We start from the raw sequence: 19,047 nt of genomic DNA, 5'->3' as shown, positions 1-19,047 counted from the left end.
TTTCTAATGTCCAGGACTGCTGGACCTGCTAACAATCCTTTGTGGTGACCAAGAATAAACATGCAGAAAGGCAACAGCTCTGAAGCCCATTAAGCTCATACCACCTTTGAAACAAAACCTGAGCCATGTGGGGGTTTATGGACTTTCAAGAGCCATCCTTATCTTCAGAGACTCCACTAACTGTTGGTTATGGAGCTCTCGGACACATCCTGTTTTATGGTTTTTGGAAGCATCCCTTTATTTTATTGTCTGTGCTCAAGCCTTGAACTGTGGACTGTTTATCACCAAGGATGCCTTCTGATTTGTGTATCAAAAGAACACAGTTCTGACACTTGGAATTCCTCACTTCCCCAGGTTCTTGGATCTCTCCCTCCCCTTGAGAATGGGGCTCCCTGCCTCATTCCTTTCTAGGATCTGCGCAAATTCCTACCTTCTCTCCCCAATTCTCTGTCTTCCTTAGTTTAAAAAGTATAAATACGTCTCTCTTTCCACCTGGACTTGGAACAGATATAGACCCTGTTCCAGTTTGCAAGTTCCATCTCAGGCAATAAATGCAATTATAATCTTTGTAAACTGTGATCTGATGCTGGCTCATTCCAGGTCCCCCTTTTTGGACCCTGGGGTTTCTTTCATTTTAACATTTTGCAAGGGTTTTTAACTTAACAGTGTTTATTGCTTAGCACAGTGCCTGACACACACACAGTAAGTAGACTCTTAACAAATGTTTACTATCAAGTTTGAGTACAGAAGTCACACTATAGGTTGAATGATGCTATTTGAATTCTGTGGTAACATCTTTTGGTTTTCTGTTTTCCATCTGCTGACCTTACCATGCTATGCTTCCATGACACAGGACTAAGCATCTAGTCACCAGAACACATGAAGAGGGGCAGACATCAGAACTAGTAGTAGGAGGAGGAGGAAAAGGAGTGAGAGTAGTAGTAGTAGCCAGAAATTGTGGTATCATTAGAGTAAAATAACCAGAATCCACTATTCTGAGTGAGATTCTGATAATGAAGTTGGGGGTGGGAGTCACAAAAACATCCAGTGTCTCAGTTTGCCACTTATTGTGCATCCCTTTGGGCTGGTTAACTTAGAAACTGACTTCCTCAACTTTTTCATGCTTTTCATTGTTTTTAGTTTGTGGTCCTGAAGTAGGGAGTGGATCCTCCTTTCTCTTCTTCCTTTCCCATGAGCTACAGCAAAGTGAGGTTAGGATTTTATTTGACCAAAATAAGGAATAAGAAAAAACCAGAAAGGGTCAACAAGAACTATGGTCTATCCTTATTGGGAAGGTCTTTCTTGATACTGGATCTAAGAAACTGCCTCCCCTTCCTCAGGCAAATGGCATTAATTGTTCAGGGACATAGTTACTGTGGGATAGAACATCTGACTGATAGCCAAAGCATGAAGATAAAGTTGTTGTTTAGTATAGGTAATTCTTTTGCCCTGAGATGGGGTAAGAGACAATTTGCTAGTTGGAGGCATGTGAGAACCACCCAGGAAAGGTGGATATTCCACTTGACATGACGACCATATGGTCCTACCTTGTCCTTAGAGGATCATATAGCTTTACTTTATGGACATCATGGAATAGTGGCTCCCATGTCCAAATTGGCAATAGGTACCCCCCCCAACTTCTCCTTTTCTCATAATGGCTACAATCTGTTGGGCATATAATGTCTCTGATGAGTTCTGACATGCCCTTAAGGCATATGCAGTGAGAGGTTGTTAAGGATGAGCCTGATGCAGGGCTCTGGGAACAGATGTTAGTCCTGGTTCTATTCAGGTTTAAATGAGGCATTTATATGTCACTGAAGTTAACAAAAAGAGGTTTACTTAGTTCTACCATAGCAAGGATATGCAAGAAAGATACAGTGGCACTTAGCTTCTAGAAACATCACCTCTCCCTTCTTCCCCTAACTCCACATTGTTTTTACATGGAAACTCATCTAGTTTGCAGAACAGGAGTTGGTGACTCTTCTGGTCTTCAAAGATGGATTTGCCTTGATTCCATGTAAGTAGGATTTTTTATATACTTACATGCCCAGGAAGCTGCATAAAGACAGTCAGGGGTCAATCTGATTTTGGGGACAGTTTTGTCACTTTTTAGAGAGAACTAATCCCTTCTGTGGGTTGGAGAAGACCCTAGCACAGGGGTGGGGAACCTGTGGCCTTGAAACTACATGTGGCCCTCTAGGGCCTCAAGGGAAGTCCTTTAATAAAAGGATTTGTTCTGTAAAACTTGGACTCAGTCAAAAGGTCAAACCCAAGGACCTAGAAGGCCACAGGTTACCCATCCCTATCCTAGAAAATCCTATCATAGGGGCATTGGAAAAATTCCTCCATTGGCCCTGACCTCAAAGAAGAGAGTCTTTGATTATCTAGTCCTACTCTCTTCAGGTCCCAGACCATATGGATAGACTCATGATGACTGTTCAGGAATTGGTGAAGATAAACATCTAACTCATTTCTCAAAGATCTCTCTCACATCAGCCATGTAGTTTGTAGCTTAGCCCTCTAGCAGGACTTTCCAGGACACTGAATGGTTCTATTTGCATAGTTCTCTTGTAGCATGAGCCATCATAGGTGAACCAGGCAAATAGTGTTTCTCAACAGCCAGTTCATCATAGGAGGGGAACTACTGGGCTAACAGAGGAGTCAGAGTGCCAGGGATAGGACAATAAAAGCCTCAGCCCCTTGCAACCTATTCGTGAAGGGCACTAAAGGACATAGCAATATTTTGAATGTTCAATTTTCATTTCATGATAGAGGCCACCTGTGCCCTACTGATCTTATAAGTAACCAGGTTACAATAATGTACTTGTAATAGGCAATTTTGGATGAAGAGTTATTTCATGATGCTGCCTCATCCTAATAATAATCGTAATAATGACTAGTATTCACATAGTGCTTAAAGTTTTGCAAAGTACTATATATATATATACATATATATGTGTGTATATATATGTGTATATATGTATATATATATATGTGTATATATGTATATATATATATAATGTCATTTGAGCCTAACATCAAATGTTAGGTAGGTGCTTTGGAGGTTGAGAAATTAAAGTGATTTGCCCAAGGACATACTGCTAGTACCTGAGGGAGAATCTGACCTCAGATCATTCTGACTCCAAGTCTAGTACTCTATTTACTAGAATACTTAGCTGCTGAATAGCAGTTAGGGTCCTCCTGTAACAGGCAACCAAATGCCTTTCCAAAATTGTATAGGGCGTGATTACCCTTGGGTATCTGTCAAAGATTCCACTTATCCTGGTCTTTATGGACAGTGACTTACAAAAACATGAGCCAACCCCTTGTCTCTCATATGAGCTACCACATGACTTATGGACTTGGTTACCATGATCCAGGACATCAATGTTACTTCTTCAGTGTAGTGATGGATATGACTATATATAGGGTAGGTATTATTTTATTATTTGTCTTTTTATCTCCAGTGCCTAGCAGAGTGCCTGGCATATAGTAGGCACTTAGGAAATCCTTGGTGATAGATCCAAAAACTGCCACCCCCCACTCCTTAATTACATAATAAAGTATGTAATTATCTAATTCTACATCTGAATGTGTAAGTATAGGGGGTAGTCTGAGAGAGGGAGTCCATATAAAGAGAGGATTCAAGATCTAGGAACAGATGATTGACTTAATATTTTAGTATTTTGAGCAACATTTGAGTTCATCCCCTGGATTAATTTCAGATCCAGACAGTGAGGATTAATTCTAATTTCTCAGTGTTACAGAAAGGTCTTGTTCATTTACGTATTTGTAGTATGAGCCTTCTCTAGTGGCTAGCAGGGATGCTCCACTCTTAATCAATTGCCCAGAATTTATTAAAAGTTTATTTTGAACCAGGCAGTGTGGATACAAAGAGAAATGATGAAATAATGCCTAATCTCAAGGAGTTGATTTCTCCTTAGTGTGATTAAATATTTAATATAATTATCTTTTACAAAGGAATATTTACTGAAAGATGTAGTAAGAATCAAAGCTTCAACACACTCTCCTGAATTGGGAGTATATTCTCCCCTGTACCACCATAGTCCTTGCAGAGAATGAGTTCAAACGTAGAAACTGCTATAAAGTGTTTGTTTCGCCAAAGTTCACTTCCAAATGCAGCATTGTAATGAATGGAGTCAGTTCCTTATTTGTAGAATACAAATCTTACTTCCAGGTTGATCCACTGCTGGACTGGGGCAAACACAGGTCAGTCTTCAATGATTCACTGGCACCCTTGCCAAGCCTGGCTATGGCAGCTATCGCATCAGTTACCATGGACTCCCTGTCATTGGACTTCTGATGGTTCCTCCAGTCTTTTGAGATCTCACAAGGCCCTGTGTTAAAGGAAAAAAGACGCAAATAGGAGACAGACCTTTCTAGAAACAGGCTTGCCTAAGAATACATTTACTCATGGGACAGCCTGTTGGGAGGTAAGGGTACTGTACCCTGAATAACGCGAGCAAAACCCAAGTAACAATTTTAGAATGAATCTTTTTATTAAATGCCATGTTGGCTGATCAGGCCACATGGCAGACTGAGCAGGTACCACTCCACGTCCAGGTACAGCAGTAGCAGCAGCAGCCATCAACAGCCCTGATCTCAGGTAAAACATCAGCTTATAAAGGGACCCCTCACGGCCTACAGTTAGGTATTACATAAGCAGGAACTTGCAGAGGCCAGAATAGTGATTGGTCAGTACACACCTTGAAATTCCCATGCCTGACCCAGAAGCCTGCCCACCTCTATGCAGGTGAGCTGATTGGGAAAGGGTGGAAACCCAGTGGGGGAGGGCGGAGCTGACCCAGAAGTCTGCTCACTTCCCTTAGGTAGGGGGATGGAGAAAACCAGGCACAATAAGGGGAGTAGGGAGGACTGTATCACTCCACAGGCCTTCTAGGGCTCAGAATCATTCTCACCATATGACCAGCAGGAAGAAAAAAGAGAAGGAGTTTTTGCATTAGTCTTTTGTATTCTTAGTTACAGATCATCAGTTAACAAAAAAGCCCCCCTAACCATGTTGCAAGCAGATAAGGAAACTGTCAGAATTTAAGCTCTTCGTGTTATAATTTGGGGATAGGTCTTTCCCTCCTCTCTAATTCTATGTCATGCACTTTTAGAAGGAGATTCACCATGTTTGCTTCTGTTTCCAAAAGTGGGCCTTCATTGGTTAGTTTTCATATACATACCTATACACACATGTATATATAGACAGGGCTTCCTCTCATTTCATACCATGTGAGTATTCAGTACCTTTTTTATTTGTTTCCATAGACTTTGATCTTTGGTAGTCTAGAAATCACTATATATAAGACCCTGTCTAAAGGAGGGAAATACATTGCTTTCTAAGCCATCTTTTCTCTATTCAGTCTTCATTTCCTTATATTATGTACTATGAGTACTACATAGAGTACTATGTACTCTTCCCAGACTCATAGATATGTCTTATACAACTACTGAAGCTCACTACTTATTGATTCTAATCCTTGCTTCCTCATGTCAGAGCCAACAGTGGTATAAATATTATTTAATTATTTAAAAATTATTTTAAAAAACAAACATAAGAAATGGTGATACTCTCTTTCAAAACTTAGGGCAGAGGGGTTTTAACCAGTTATAAGGCAAGGCCCCTCCAAAACTACCTGGGCTAGGCTGTGGCTAGTTTCATTAAATGAGGGAGAAGATGAAAGCTGTTACAGTATCTGCATATTCTGGTATAACAAACACATTTTTTTCACCCCTGTTATTTTCACATTTCAGGAGAATTTGTCCATGAGTTGAGTTATCCTAAGAATTGCCTCAATTCTTCATTCACCTGGGTATAGGTCATTCAGCCACCTGGTATAAATATTTTGAAAAAAAATACTTTTCTTAAAGGACTAGTAGAAGGCTAGTAAAATAAGGGACAAACATTGTAAAGATTATTGATGCTAATGTATGCCACACGATTTATTAATCTGGAAAGATGAGAAACAAAACCTAACTCCTGATAACTCTACTTACATGTATTTGTTTCTCTTGAGAGAGCAACCCAATGAAGAGGGAATTAAGATCACAAGTTCATTTTAGTATCTGGATTTTCTTGTCTCTGTGACTTTAAGTCATATCTGTCATTTTCCCCTCTTTCATTTTCTGAAGTTTAATTGCATTCACTATCTCACATTTGAGTGACTAAGCTAGTGTCAAAATGCTTTAAAAAATCAGAACTGAGCTGCAAATAAAACTGACATATGTCAAAATACCAACTTACATCTTCCTTCAAAGGCAATAATTTGCACAACCAAGCTATATGGGATTGCATTAACTCACTACAATTTCGACAGAGGCAGCCTGTTTGCCCAAACCCTTGGAATACTGATAGGAGTGTGATTACAGCTGGAACAAAAGAAGAGGCTGAATACAAATTTGGGAGAGCCAGAAAGCCTTTACCGTCTCTCCTTGTTTGCATCAGGGTTCTGAATCTCATTCAAGCAGATGACTCTGATCTTCATATCAATGTAGAAATGGGAAAGAATAGAGAAGTCAGAAAAGCTTTTCTCTGAGTGAAGAACCGATTTTGTTATCATGTTACCAGCAAGAGACCAGTTGGGATATTCAAGCATAGGGATCAGTGCTTGGTATTTGTGAAGAGCCCCTCACCATGTGAAATGTGTTTTCTCTTTAGGGAGTCATTTCATTTGGAAAAGTGCTGACATCAGACCAGAAGACATAGGAAATAATATTTTACTAAGTAGATTAAATTCTTCTGGCAAAATAGCCTAGACTTTTTGCATAACATTCCCTATCAACTCTATTCTCTGCATATTCTAATTTTTAATAAGCTAGTTTGTTGTCTAATGTGTTAGGAATCTTTCATTCTGCAAATTGGCAAGCAGCCACCAGGTCAGCAATTCATATAAAATAGAAGTTATGGTTGTAATTTTTTTTTCCTCACTACATCAAAAATATTTGTAGGGTTTTTTAACTTTCCTTAATAGATGAGGTTATTCATTATACTGAGATAGTTGTTAATCTCTGTGTTTAGCAGCTGAACAAATATCAACTTTAATATAATGTTTGTGGAAGGCTTTCATTCAATTTGGCAAGCATTTTTAAATGTCCTTTATGTGCAAGTTACTGTGCCAGTGCCTGGGGATACAGAGACAAAAAATTATACATTCCTACCCTTGAGGAGCTTGCAATTTAATAGAGAAACAAGACTAGTGTCCAAAGAAGTTAGGATGGGCAGAATGTGATAGAATTTTTTTTATAGAATCTCAATCTGGCATAGAGTCCCAACCACCAGATCAAAGATATTCTGTGGATCTGTACTTGCTCACAAACCTTTACTAATGCATTTACTTTTGCAAGTAAGCTAGAGTACACAATTAGTTCAAAACTTTCATAGGCCTGAAATACACACTCTCACAAATAGATACACTATCAGTGGGAAGAGAGGACACAGATGGGGAAAATACATAGTGAGGCACACATTGTAAAACCATATGCCTATGTGAAAGGGCAACTAATACCTGTAATTGTTGTAACTCTGAGGCATAAATCCTTGAGGCAACTCAACCTGAAGGGTTGTTGATGTCATCTAGTAATGTAATACTGTCTGCTAAGTCTCTTCTCATGGTCTCTGCTTTGTATTCCAGAGAGGCATGTATTAACTATGGGAATCTTTCTTTGCTGGTCTCACATGAGCATTGTTGAACATCACTTGGTAGGTCTTGTGGTCTCTGTCATATTCAAGTTCACTAATTACAAAGTTGGGGACTTTCTGTCTGCTTCCAGCTTCCAGTTGGAGTCCTGTGCTGGGCTACTACCTTTTCTTTACATGACCACAGTCTGACATTGTACCTTTTGCTTTAAAACACAATGTCTCTTCTGAACCATGGGATTTTCAAGATGGAAGACTGGATGCTTTATCCAAAAACTTGTTAATGCTTGATGAATCCTTCTCCCCCAAAGAGGATTTATGCCTCAGAGTTACAACAATTACAGTTAGACAAATGACAGAAGAGAGAACTGCCAAGATAAATGCTGGAGAACACATCCTTACAGTTCTTACTCACCTGAATAAATCTGGTGGAAGGGAAAGGGACCTTTAGAGGCAGCTAGGTAGTACGATGGATAGAGCACTGGGTCTGGAGGAAGGCTTGAGTTCAAATCTGACCTCGGACAAATACTAGCTATGTGACCCAGGGTATGTTATTTAACCTATTTGCCTCAGTTCCCTTAATTGTTAAATGGGAATGATAAAACAGAAACCTCTTATAAAGGGCAGGTAGGTGGCACAGAGGATAGAGTAACAGGAAGACCCATCTTCTTGAGTTCAAATCTAGCTGCAGATACTTATTAGCTGTGTGACTCTGGACAAGTCACTTAACCTTGTTTATGTTGGTTTCCTCATCTGTAAAATGAACTGGAAAAAAAAAGGCAAACCACTCCAGTATCTTTGCCAAGAAAAACACAAAATGGGGTAATGGAGAATCAGACATAAATGAAAATAATTGAACAACAACAACCTCTCATAAATCCAATAAAATGAAAGAGGGGCAGAATGTCTAAGAAATAAAAATTGAGAATATAAAGTTTTTTTTTAAAGTAGAAATGAAGGAGTATTGCTTCCAGAACAAAATCCATATTATAAAGAAGTAATTAACAAATCAATTTGGTACTGATTTAAATTTTTAAAAACTGATCAATAAAATCTACCAGATAAAGATGAAACAGAAATAATTGAACTCAATAACCCAGGGTTTGATAAACTTGCAAAAAAAACCCTACCTATTTTTAAAGAATTTCTGGGAAAACTGGCAAAAGTAATCTGACAAAAATTAGATTTAGACCACAAACATACTAGATGTGATCTGAATATTAAAGCTCATACAATTTAAAACTTAGAACAAAAACTGATCATGTACTTTTCAAACCATGCCCTGGGGGTGAATTTTTAACAAACAAGGGATAGAGGCAATTACAAAAGAAAAAATGAGTAATATTGATTACATAAAATTGAAACGGTTTTGCACAAATAAAATTCACACAGATAAAAGGAAGGAATCCCTCAAATGTGTTTGGGGGGGAGGGGAGCACTATATAAAATATCTCTAATAAGTGTTTAGTAGTCAAGATAGAAAACTAAGAAATATATTCTCTAAGAAAATTGGTTGGGGTGGTTAGGTGGTGCAGTGAATAGAGCACTGGCCCTGGAGTCAGGAGGACCTGAGTTCAAATTCGGCCTCAGACACTTAACATATTTAACTATGTGACTTTGGGCAAGTCACTTGACCCCAATTGCCCTCCAAAAAGCAAAAAAAAAGAAGAAAGAAAATTGGTCAAAAGATATGAACAAAAGGAGAATTGCAAACTATTAAAAAACTATATTAAAACTGCTGCAAATCACTAAAAATAAGAACAAAGCAAATAAGAACAATTCTATTTCATCATACATGTAGTAAATCAGCAAAGAGAAAATTGTGAGTGATCAAAGCTGGAGGGGTTATGGAAAGATGGGCACAACAGTGCATTGTTTGAAAAGGTATGAATTTGTCAGACAATAGTGGAAAGCAATCTGGAATTATGTGAAGAAGGTGACTTAATTGTTCATAACTTTTGACCCAGAGTTCCAGAAATATACTTGTAAGAATGTCAATGACAAAAATAAAGCCCAGTGTATATCAAAGTAACATCTCTTTTTTGCAAAGAAATGGGAACAGAGTAGACATTCATCAACTGGGGAATGGCTAAACAATTGTATATGAATGTAATGGAATATTTACTGTGATGCAAGAAAGGACAAATATGATGTATATAGAGAACTATGTTAAAATGTATAGTAACTGATGCAAATGAAGTTAGCAGAACCATGAAAACAATATGCACAATGACTACAACATAATAACAAAATAATTGTACTTAAATGCTATGAAATTATAATAGTCAAGCTTGACACCAAAGAATAGATTTAAGAAAACACTTTCCTTATCCCTACTCTTTTTTGTGCTACCTAGCTACCCCTCCATACTTCTTAATAGCTTCTAGCAGGTGGTCTTGCAAAAGGGCAGGGCTTTTCTTTTCTCTCTGAGTAATTTCCCTAACTTTTTGAAAATTTATTTGTTCTTGAAATGCAATTCTTAGGCCTTCTAACAGGCAAAGTACCATATGGTCTCTCTTTCCCCTATCTTCACTCTTTTGATAATTCCATCGTGGGTCTCTAGTGGGAACAACAGTTGTTCCTGGGGGGTATTTTGTAGGGTAATTGTTAGCCAAACAATCCCAAATTTTTGGGTTTGTTCCCAGAGTCTCCTCCTCAGTGGAACAACAGGTAGAGAAGAGGATATGCAAATCATCCCAAGAAAGCTCAACTTATAGGGATATGTACCTAAAACCCTCAGTAAACTTATTGGGTTCTTCCTAGTATTTCCCCAGTTTCCTCTTTAACTTGAGTGAGATCTGAAATGGAGGGGGTTCCCAAGAGCCTAAACCCCTCAGTGGAGACTAATTACCAAGTACCTAGCTCTCCTAACTCCTTGTTCTGTGTACCATACTGTTTCGGGGTTCAGGAGTGTGTGGCACACCTGAAGAATTAGGTTATGAGTATTAGAGCAAGGCTTGGTATTTGGTGAGCCTGTGGCTATTCAGCCACTGGTGGCCTTCAGTTTCCAGAATGCTCTGAACTTGGTGGAGAGTCAGGACTTTCAAGGGCAGGAGAAGTGTAATAGAAGCTTCCTCAATTAGAAAGGCTGTAATAGCCACTGCCTGGAGGTATGTAGTCCATATGGAAGCCAGGGAGTTTAAATGTTTTTAAAACAGGCAACAGGCCTGGGATCAGGTCCTAAGGACTGGGTTAGATGGGGTACAGGCTCTAGGAACCCCCTTGAACTCTCCTTGAATCTTCCCACTTGATGAGGCATTTGCCTGAGATCATAAACCTTCCATTATGGCTGCTATTCCCAAATCTCTATTACCCTTAACCTAGCCTAGCCCTTCATTGTCTGTTACCTCCAGATTGCCTCATGCTGCTTCCAACCCTTGATCCATCAAAATCCTATATTCTTGGTTCCTGGGAATCTGACCTCTAGTCACCCCAGTCCCAGTAAGATCCTCCTTAAGATCCTCTCTAGGCCCCTCCTCCCATCATCCCAGACTACTAGAATACCTATAGATCCCTCCCACAGTCTTTCTGTATATAAGATCCATCTTGCCTCCATGAAGGTGCTGAGATTCAATCTAGAGTAGATTCAATCTGTCCTGCTTGTCAATACAAGTGTCAGAAATACTTAGGCTCCTTAAGAGTTAGCCATTATGGTAAATCTTTAATAAACTTTCCCAGTGTCACTATTTTGGGGTCCTGAGCACCTCTTAGCCCCTAAATCTCAACATTACCTACTTCTCAAACCCACTCTTTTTGAAGACCTAACAAAGAGCATTAATGTTCCAATTAAATGAACATTGTTTCTACCTTTGTTTTTTCCATTTCATGGCACTTTAAAAATACACAATTTATTCTTTATGGACCAATACTGAGAAATAGTATTCTGTGGCATAGCAGACGTTCCTTCTCCAACTCTCCATTCTCCCTCCCCACCACTTTCACTCTTAAGATCTTGGTGACTTTTTAGGAGAAAGAACCTTATTCCTAAAAAGTACCCTGAGGAAACCCACGTGAAAATATCTTTTTAGGCTTTATATCAATATCTAATATGATGAAATTGAACAGTTCATTTAAAAAGTTCTAACATTTAGAAAACAAATTATATAAATGAATACTCATCAATATGGAAACTTTCATAAACATCTTTTTTATTTTTAAGAAATCTTTTTGAACATATAATCAAAGCAACAATGTAAACCCAAAACAATGCAGATAAACTATAGATTTCCTCAGGATCTAAATAGGCTCTTTATTTGAACCCTGACAAATCCTCTAAGCTGGACAGATTATTGTAATGTAGATCTATGTTTTTTATATATCATATAGATATTAGTTTTTTTTTTTTGAGGATAACCTTTTTTAATTATATTCGCAAATTAACAGCATGTACAACAGGATCGGGTCTTTAGGTGGGTAGATCAAATAGTTGTCCAGAATCCAGTAAAATGGTAGTCACTGATGGTCAGTGTAATCACTGAAGCAAGATCCATAAATATAACTTAGTCCAACTTGATGAAGCCGATGTCTTTCGCATACTGCCAGAAGCACTGGCGGCACATGTTCAGGGCATACTTGCATATCAGGCCATGCCGGTTCTAACAGACGTGGCACGACCGAGACCCCTGGCCGAGTTTGCGAGGATGGCTCCAGTAGAGCTGCTGGTGACCCATGGCTCCACTTGCAAAGTCCAGAGACAAAAAGCTAGATATGAGTTTTAGAGATGAAGCACTTGCCAAATTGCAATGAATGTTAACTGAAGAATATACATTTTTGTTTACATGTCTTACAACTGAAATTATACAAATTATTTTAAAATGACAAGCAGGAATCACATTTTCACTGGGCCATGATATTAGGCTTTTAAAAGTATATAGCAATTACACAACATTAAGGATTTTATACCCAAAAGACTAATATACTCAAGGCTTAATGATTGGTCATTTTAATTGACCTCTGTTCTAGTAGTTTGTGTGGCAGTTTAAGGATAAATGACCTTTTATTCTTCCTGTGACTCATGTTCTTTAATTGTAATGAGATACAAATTAAAAAAAAAAGACATTGTCCCTGTCTTCTAACCTAATTCAGTTTTGAACTCAAGAACTCTAACAGCTATGTGTATACTCACACATACACACATATATAGCTTTGCCCCATTCTCAGTATTTTCATATTGATATTTTTACTTGTTCACACTATTTTTTTATCATTATACAGGAAATTGTACCATTTAACAATCTCTTTTACCAACAAGTAGCAATGATTCACATGTATATTTGCATACCAGGTCCCTTGAACCCTCATGAATTGATATCAATATAGCTGGGGTAATTATTCCACCCTATAATTATGCAAAACCATTGCTTTTAAATGAAAACAAGTAAGTTTTACCCACAGGTTAGCCTTGAAAGACTTTCTGGTGAAAACAGGAACTTAGATTGTTTTGCTATCCCAACCAAACTTTTTTAATCAGAAAAGTATTTCTAAAGTTAAGCAGAATTGTAGAATAACAAGAGTTGGAAGGGATCTCTCAGACCATCTAGTACAACTAACCAAAACTCCCCTCTATAACATCCCTGACAAGTAGCCATCAAGCCTTTGCTTGAAGAGTTCATGTGAAAGACCCACTGCTGCTACAGGCATCGTACTTTACTGTAACATGAATAGTGAGCTTAAATTTACTTTTTTGAAACTTCCACCCATTTCTACTTAAATCTGGGACCTAGAAGAACCAGTTTAATCTGTTTTTGAAGTGACAATTCTTCCTTTTAATACTTTCAGTCTGCTACTTACTATCAAACCCATTTTCCTTTTAGTCTTCTCCTAAGATAAAACATTCTTGGTTTCTTCACCTAACCCTCCATGGCGTGAACTTGAGACCCTTAACTATCATAGTCACTCTTCTCTAGATGCTTTTCGGGTTATTAAGAACCTAAAATGTGGTACTCATCAATTGAACACAATACTTCAAAGGTAGTTTAAGGAGGGCAGAATAAAATGGGATTATAGCCCCCTTATTGCACTTCTACAATAATGCAGTTTTGGCTGCTATGCTATGCCATTGACTCATATCAAGCTAGCTAGCAGTCTACTAACACCTCATAATCTTTTTGTTATACCTTTACTTTGTACTTGCAAAGTTTTGTCTTTTAACCCAAGCACAGACTCTATTTCTTTGAGGGATTTCTTTGAGGGAGGAAGGGATGGACCAATGATTTCAATTCTGTAAGGAACTTTATGAAAGCTGACTGTGACTTAGTGACTGGGGCAGTGACAAGTTAAATGACTTGCCTATGGTCACATGGTCAACTGTGTCAGAAGGGGGACTTGTACCCAAATTTTTGTGACTCAGGTGTCAGCCTTCTATTCACTTTTAATCATGTATATTTAAGAAATTTAATTTTAATAGATTTGCATCATCATGTAAATTTTACATATATGCCATCTATGTCTTCATCCAAGTCATTGATAAAAATGTTAAACAATATATGAAGGAGAGACTCCCAGCAGTACTGAATTACAGAGCTGTAGCTTCCAATTTGACATTAATGTATTAATTATTACTTTTTAGATTTTTATTATTCAACCAAGCTCAAAATCATTTAACTATTATTTTTTAGCCTTCATGTCTTCATCTTGGCCACAAGGATGTGTTTTTGAAATCTATATTTATGTCTTTCTCTCTATATCAGTCTATTAACCTTGTCAAAAAAGGAAATACTAGTACAGTATTTTCTATATTTGATAAAGTCATTTATGTTTGTTTTAAGTGATGATCATTTTCCTTTTGAGATATTCAGAAACTATTGAAAAAAATAGTGTCCCATAGTTTTGTCCATACCTTTGCACAAATAAAACCAATGCAGCTAAAAGAATAAGTTGTGAATTGGGAGAAATATCTTTGCAGCAAATATTTATGATAAAAGTCTTATATCTCAGATTTATGGGAAATTGAGACAAATGCATGAGATCAAGACCCATTGTCTAATATGTAAATGGTCAAAGGATATGAATGGTGTTTAAAAGAGGAAATGCAAATTATCAACAATCATTTGAAAAATGCTCCAGATTAATAATAGAAAGTAAACTAAAATTATGGGGTTATAACCTCATATCTATCAAATTGGCAAAGATGAAAATATATGTGTTAATGAGGCAGTGGGAAAATAGGCAAAATAATACAATGTTTGTAGAATAGAACTGTGAGTTGGCTCAACTGTTAGAAAACAATTTGGAATTATATGAGAAGTAAACAAGCTTTTTGTAACCTTTGATTCAGCCATTCCACTAGTATAATCTCTAAGGAGCTCAACAGAAAGTTCTCATATGTGACAAGATAGTCATAGCTATATTAAAATATACTTTTCTCTTTATATATATATGTACATATATGGTAAATTTTGAAAACAGAATATCACATGTTCTGTAAGACACGATTTCTATTTTAGGCAGTTTTGCTTATAACAGTTTAAGGGAAGGTATTATTGGGGATATTTATTGGGAAGTGGTAATAGTACAACAATTTACATCAATAAAATATTAAAGACAAAAATGAAGGCATATGCATTATACTGAAGTACAAAATCAAGTACAGGAATCAAAAAGACTAGCCAATAACAAAAACACAGGTCCATCTTTTGTGAGTTTTGGTGGTCAGAAAAAGATAGGTATGCAGCTTATGTATAGAATTTGGGGTGGCAGGGTGGGGAGAAGGGAGAATGTACTCATTTTTCAATAGTGGTTCACATGAATTATCAACTTAAAAAGTTAAAACAAGTAGGTTAACACCCTATCCCATGACATATATACACACAAAAGATTAAAGGGCAGAAGACAAAATGGTTGTGCCCTATCTTCTGTCCTTCCCTTTAGGGTAGAAAGGTGTTTTGTTGGTGGTATCTTTTATTGAAGAAGTCACCAAACATTCTGCCTATTTGTGTCTCTGGCCTTCAGCTTATACTTCCAGGGCAAGGAGAAATACTCAGAGACTAAGACACATTTGAGTTGACCATTCAATAAATCTGTAGTAGCTTCCTTCCTGGCTTCCTTTCTCTTCACAGCTCCTCATAAAACAAGGTCTTCCATAGTTTTGTCTCTTTTTTACTTAGGGTACCCTAATGGTTTTAAATTTTTGGCACAGAAGAAACATGATGGCTATAGAAAAAAGCCACAACGCTGGGGACATTCAATAATGACATACATAGCACCCTAAAAACAGAACCATAGACTTCTATGCATTTGTGGAGGTGAGAGCGAGGATATATAAAGTCTTTTTGAGTTATCCAGCAGGAAATTCAGATGAAGAGACTAATATATTGAAGAGTCTAAAACAGGTAACCCCTGAAAGGGGAAGCTTGATGAGCTCATAGATGAAAAATTTAGGTCTTATTTTAGGTCTACATCACCAATAGTTCTTTGGAAGGAATGCAGCAAAAAAAAAAAAGAAAAAAAAGATGTATATAGATGTTCATTAAAAGGACTGTGTGGAAGGATGTTTTAGGCCAGAACAAAAATCTCATATACACTCAGTCCCTTTCCTCTTTCACTGTTGCTTTTAACTTGCAGGCACCATTGATCTTTAAGAGTCAATACATGCCTTCATTGATGCTGGGCATCCACAACACCATGTTGGAACAGGTGCTGGCAAAGGTCATGAACTTGGGGTTGAATTGCACACAGGTTATGGGGCCAGTATGTTTTCCATGTAACACAGCTACTTCTATTCCAGTTTTTCTATTCCAGACATGAATCTTGCCATTGTCAGAGCCAGTCATGATAAACTGAGAATCTGGAGTGAAACAGGCTTCCAAAGCAATAGCTTTGGTATTGTTAAATCCTCTGAGGGAATGCATTACTACTCCCTTAAATGAATCAACCAGGTGGACAAAGTTGCCATTGGTGCCTATGAGGATGCATCTGCCGTCATTACTGAATTTTAGGTCAGTCCATTCACAGGTCCAGTCCTGCTGCATCTTGAAGTTTGCAAATGGCCCCTTATCAAAGGATCGAAGATCATAAAGTTTCACAACTTCAGAATTTACTCCAGCAGCAAAAACGATTCCTTCTGGGCTAAAAGAACAAAATGGATTTCCCTGAAGGTATATTAGACCCTGGCAGTTAGGGACTCGGAGATCCCAGAGTCGGATGGTTTTATCCAAAGATGCAGAAATAAATATTTCATCAACTGGTGACATAGACAAGGATATTACCCTATTGTCATGTCCTGGAAAGTATCGGATGTATTTATTGTGTTGCAAGGACAGGTAACGAATAGCGTCATCTATTTTGGTGGAGCTGCACACAACAGTATCCATGTCATGAGTGTATTTGATAAAATCCACTCCATACTTCTTGCTGTACAGAGTTCCCTTGGGTAGGCCCTCTCTACAGTCATACAGGATAATAGAGTCGTCATCACTGCTAGAGACCATTGCGTGGCCATTAGGGCTGAAGTCTAAGGAGTTGATCTTGTCTGAGTTCTCCTGGAATACCTTGGCCACCCGGAAACTTTTCAGGGACTCCTCTGTCAGCTTCATGGTGGAAGGTCTGGAAAGGGGGAATTCACGAGTCTCGAGAGGAGTAAGAGGTGAGTAGTAAGAGTTTGAAATGGAAGCGATGGTAGCCGGCAATGAGGCAGGAAAGAGAATGAAGGATTGACAAGGCAGAAGGGGCAGTGCACAGGGATGAGGCAGCAAAGAGTAAAGAAGAGAGCGAGTGAGCGAGCGAGCGATTGAGAGATTAGGGGCGGAGCTTCGTCCTCCTTCGAAGGGAGGGTCCTGACCTTCGGATCTTTCTACTGGACGCCAGGGGAGAATGGGCGGGGCCAAGAACAATCTCGTGCTATTGTTCTCCTCCCCCTCCTTTCTGCCTGATCCGGGTGACCCGACCAACGGTTTTTCTAAGGACTCAACGGTTTTCCCTCAGAGGCCCCAACGGTTTTCCTCCCCCCCACGAGGGCTCCAACGGCTTTTTTTTTTCCTCAAGAACACCCGTTTAGCCCCCCCCCCCCCTTTTTCTCCAACGGCTTTCCTGAAAGGCTCCAACGGTCCTCCCCTCCCCCCCGCCCTTCCCGCAATTCCCCCAAGGGCTCCAACGGCTTTTCTTTATGACTCCAATGATGAAGCCAGCTTGTCTCGATGCCCCCTCCAGACACCCTCATTACAGATCTGCATCACTCTTCTGTTTTAAGCCAACATTCCCTGCCTTTGCTTCAGTCTTCTTCAGATTAAAAAATAATAATAAAAAAAAATTAAATTCGTCACCGAATTCCTTGGACAACTCAATCTGTCTTGTTCTTTGGACGACTCCTTTTTCCTCCACCTTGGAATCTTTATGGTTCTCAGAATTTCATTCTTGAGAGAATCCCATTCTTCCTTGCCTGGCTTTACCTACAGAATTCTTTTGGTACCAGGGTCTATTCTTTGAATGCTTTGAAAACTTCTTGTCCTAGATCGTGGGGTCAGGGTCAGCCCTTGGGGAAACCATTTAACCTCACTGGTACCTGTTTCCTTTTCTGTAAAATAGAAGATCGCCCTCAGCTTTAAATCTATATCTGCACTTCACTTTCTTTCTTTTTCACAAATGCTAATGCCACAGAGTGCTCTCTAACCTCCACAATTCCCATAGTTTCCACCTTTCGATCCAGTTCCTTCCTAAGGTGCAGAAGAACAGTTCCAGCTGCTTTTGTCTTTTGTAGGATGAAATTGGAACAGAGATCTGTAGCAAACAAAAATTAACCTTTCTTTAGGTACAGGGTTCTTTGTGGTTTAGGGATGTGTTACCCCAAGTCTGAAGGGGGCATCGGTATCATGGAGTGCCAGGATTTATAGTTTTAAGGGTTCTTGGATAAGATCTAATTCAATCTCCTTATATTTTAGTTGAAGAAACTAAGGCCCAGACAGTTTAAGTGATTTGCCCAAGGTTTAAAGTAGTAGGAAGGAAGAAGTTTAAGGAACACTGGAATTTTAAAAATGAAGTCTTCTAACTTAAAACTCAGTGCTTTTTGCCAGCATGCTACGCTGTCTTATGTTTTCTCCAGAATTCTGTGTGGAATTTAAGAATCACTTAGCATTCCTGTAGCTGGAGAAAATAAGTGCTGTTTCTGATGTTTACTATTGCTGTCAGCCATAAAAATTCTGGTCACCTATCAGGAGTCACCTTTATAAGGTTTACAAGTTTCTTCAACTTAAAGCAGGAGTATTGCATAGGATGTGAGGCACGTTGTTAGCCTTTCCACACAAATTGATGTAAAAGGAAGCATCTCTAAGTATAATCTTAGGAACTGAAAGATTGTATTTCCTTTTGCTGCTTGTGTACTGCCAGCCAAAAGGGAGCAGTTGTAAAATTGAGTGTCAGATACTCGGTTTTGTTCCAGTTACAGAAAGACT

At 38.5% G+C, this 19,047-nt stretch overlaps 2 pseudogenes; both read right to left on the bottom strand.

Annotated features, from left to right (window-relative positions):
* Window positions 1-11,832: 11,832 nt before the first annotated feature.
* On the bottom strand, window positions 11,833-12,761 carry LOC138144003 (small ribosomal subunit protein uS14-like; annotated as a pseudogene).
* A 3,073-nt stretch (window positions 12,762-15,834) lies between these two features.
* Window positions 15,835-17,199, bottom strand: LOC138144002 (WD repeat-containing protein 82 pseudogene; annotated as a pseudogene).
* Between the last annotated feature and the right edge of the window lie 1,848 nt (window positions 17,200-19,047).

Source organism: Petaurus breviceps, unplaced genomic scaffold (genome assembly GCF_028583685.1).
Source record: "Petaurus breviceps papuanus isolate PSGF00001 unplaced genomic scaffold, PetGlider_PUasm1.0 90683, whole genome shotgun sequence".
Classification (NCBI taxonomy): domain Eukaryota; kingdom Metazoa; phylum Chordata; class Mammalia; order Diprotodontia; family Petauridae; genus Petaurus; species Petaurus breviceps.
Note: the sequence above shows the minus strand (reverse complement) of the source record. Positions and strands in the feature narration are given on the sequence as shown.